The sequence below is a fragment of the Oryzias melastigma genome, linkage group LG15, assembly GCF_002922805.2.
Source record: "Oryzias melastigma strain HK-1 linkage group LG15, ASM292280v2, whole genome shotgun sequence".
NCBI classification, from domain to species: domain Eukaryota; kingdom Metazoa; phylum Chordata; class Actinopteri; order Beloniformes; family Adrianichthyidae; genus Oryzias; species Oryzias melastigma.
In genome coordinates, this window is record NC_050526.1 from 8,831,285 (window position 1) to 8,834,131 (window position 2,847).

A 2,847-nucleotide genomic window follows, 5' to 3' on the forward strand; every position below is an offset into this window, starting at 1 on the left:
ATACTTGGAGGATTTAGTTAAAAGCCGTGCAGCAGCGTTCTGGACAACCTGAAGCCGTTCTAGAGATTTTTTACTGAGACATGTAAAGATGGAGTTGCAATAATCAAGACGGGAGGAAATAAAAGCATGAATAAGCATCTCCATCTCAGAACGTGATACAATTGGACTCAGTTTAGCTATGTTTTTTAAATGATGATTGTACATTCCGTCCTTATCCACATTAGGAAACCATAAACACTCACCTGAGCACAGGTGTCAGCTCACCTTTGCACTAATAGTTTGTATGACAGAATGAAAGGCTTTATTTGTGTCGATTTGAATGATTAAGTGTGTGAGCTGCAGTTATATTGTGTACATTCTGACTATTTTAAATATGGAGACTATCTCAACCAACAGATGTGTGTAACTACAGAGTGTGTGTAGACAAGCCCCGCCCATTCTAGTTTATTATGTAGACCTGGATGTTTTATGATGTTGTTTCCCTCTATTGCCATCTTTTTTTTTTTTCTCTAAACAACCCCCTTTTACCCCCCTCTTCTTCTTTTCCGTCCGGTCCAAAAAAGCATAATCAATATAAATAAAGTTTAGCATTGAATACAACAGGGGTTTATACTCAAATCCCTGATGTGACAGTAAATCTGCCTAATACTGGAGGCTCTCACCCCGTATCTGTTTGCTCAGCTGCTGGACACGACACGTAAAATAAATAAATAAATAAATAAGAACGTTAGGTTAAGAAATTAACCTAACGCTCCAAAATGGTGGAGAAAGCTAGACACTTGTCCAACAGGTTCTGCAGAAATGACAGAATGTCAGCTACAGAACTCTGATAAGCCACCACAGCGGTTTTAGCGCACCAGTCCTCAAACGCACGGCATTTTCCATCATATACCAAATGTGTAGAGGAAGCTCTGGCGTTTTGAATCGTATACACAACGTTTTGTGGGAGACCAGTGGCGGTCAGGTTTAACTTCTCACAGGCCAGGCCCATAGTGCCATATGACCTGGATGAGGATGGAAGATTTCCCAGCGCGCCTGCCACAGCAGGTCCCTGTGGAGGGGAAGTGGCCATGGTTCTCTGTTCAGCAGCTGAAAAAATCTCCGCTAGCCAGGGTTTCCCAGGCCAGCGTGGAGCTATCAGGATGAGAGACTGGTGCCCACCTCACACCCTGGCCAGGGTGGGGGGTATCAACTCCAGTGGAGGAAACGCATACAGTAGGACCCTCAGCCATTCGTGCGCTAATGCGTCCAATCCCAGTGGGGAGCCCTGATCGGTCAGGGAGTAAAACTTGGGACACTGCGCATTCTCCGACGCAAAAAAAAGTTGATCTCTGCTCGACCGTAGATGGTCCATATCTGAGCCACCACATCGCTGTGGAGCTTCCACTCTGTAGTGAGGGTTGCCCCTGGACTGTAGATCCGCCCCGCGGTTCATTATGCCCGGAACATGGATGGCTCTCAGTGGCAGCAGGCAAGAGCTGCTCCACACTATCAGTCTGTGTGTTAACATGTGCAGACGACGTGAGCGCAGCCCCCCCCTGTTTGTTGATATATGCCTCTACAGTGGTATTGTCAGTTCTGACCAGAACATGTTCCCCCTTCAAGCGGGGCAGAAAGTGCTTCAGTGCCAGAGACACGGCCGGACTGACTGCATGTGAGAGCTCCATGAACCGTTCACTGTCATGCCTTGTGTGTGGCTCCCCAGCCTATTAACGAAGCATCCGTGGTCACAATCTTCCTTGTTAGGATGGTTCCCATGGTTACGCCGCTGCTTAGGAAGTGCACGCTCCTCCACAGATGGAGGGTGACAGCGCATGTTACCGTTACATGAACTCTGCGATGGGCGTGTCGAGCGGGGCTCAGATTGAGCGACGCCACCCACCGCTGAAACGGCTGCATGTATAGACGACCTAACAGGACCAGTATTAATGCAGACACCATCAGATCCAGCAGTCTGAGCCACTGCCTGAACCGGAGACACGTCCCCCTTCAGATCAGCGCCAGAGAAGCCCGTAAGGCTCTCACTCTGTCCGCGGACAGTCGCTCTAAACCCGATAAAGGTGATCGTTTGGGCTGGAATCAAGACGTCCCAGTTTATAGTGAAACCCAATGCGATCAAGTGTGATGTAAGCAGCTCTGCGTGTGCAGAGAGTTCTCTGGCAAATTTCGCTGCAAGAAGCCAGTCGTCTATGTACGTTGAGGCCAAACGGGAGAACCACATATTCGTATGTCTTCCCCTGAAAGGCAAACCGTAGATACTTTCTGTGCAAGGGTTAAATAGGGATGTGAAAGTACACGTCTTTCAAACGGAAGCCTGTAACCTCTGGTTACAGTTTTCATCACCCAGCTGGAAGCCCCACAGTCTCGCCATGCTCGTGCGTTTGCTGACAGCGGGCCAAGAAGTGGTGGCTTCGGAAAATGAGCGAGCAGTACGGAGTGCATGTGCATGGGCCATGCACTTCTCGTTCCAAGCAACATGGGCTCTAGTGCCGGGGGGGGGGGCTCATGTGCAGCTCTGCAGGCTCTTACCGTTCTGTTCCTCTTTTTGTGTTTTTCTCAGGTGGCACGTCTCTTTTTGTTCGAGCTCCCGGTGCTTGACGGGGCCGGCTGGTTTCCTGGTGAGACCTTGGGAGCAAACGGCTTCTTGGTCCACGCGCCTTTCAGTTCCGTGGGTTTGCTGTGACCGCGGTCGTCCGACTGTGGTTGGGGCTGACGCCTGGGGATAAGAAAAGCCAATCGAGCCACAGCGAAGGTCTGATGCGGTGCAGCTGAGAAAGGGGGCACCTTCCTGGGCAGCAGAGGTGGGACCAAGTCATCATTTTGCAAGTCCGAGTCAAGTCCCAAGTC

General features: G+C 50.0%; 1 pseudogene; it reads right to left on the minus strand.

The window, feature by feature from the left end:
- Positions 1–966: 966 nt before the first annotated feature.
- LOC112161790 lies at positions 967–2,371 on the minus strand (annotated as a pseudogene).
- Between the last annotated feature and the right edge of the window lie 476 nt (positions 2,372–2,847).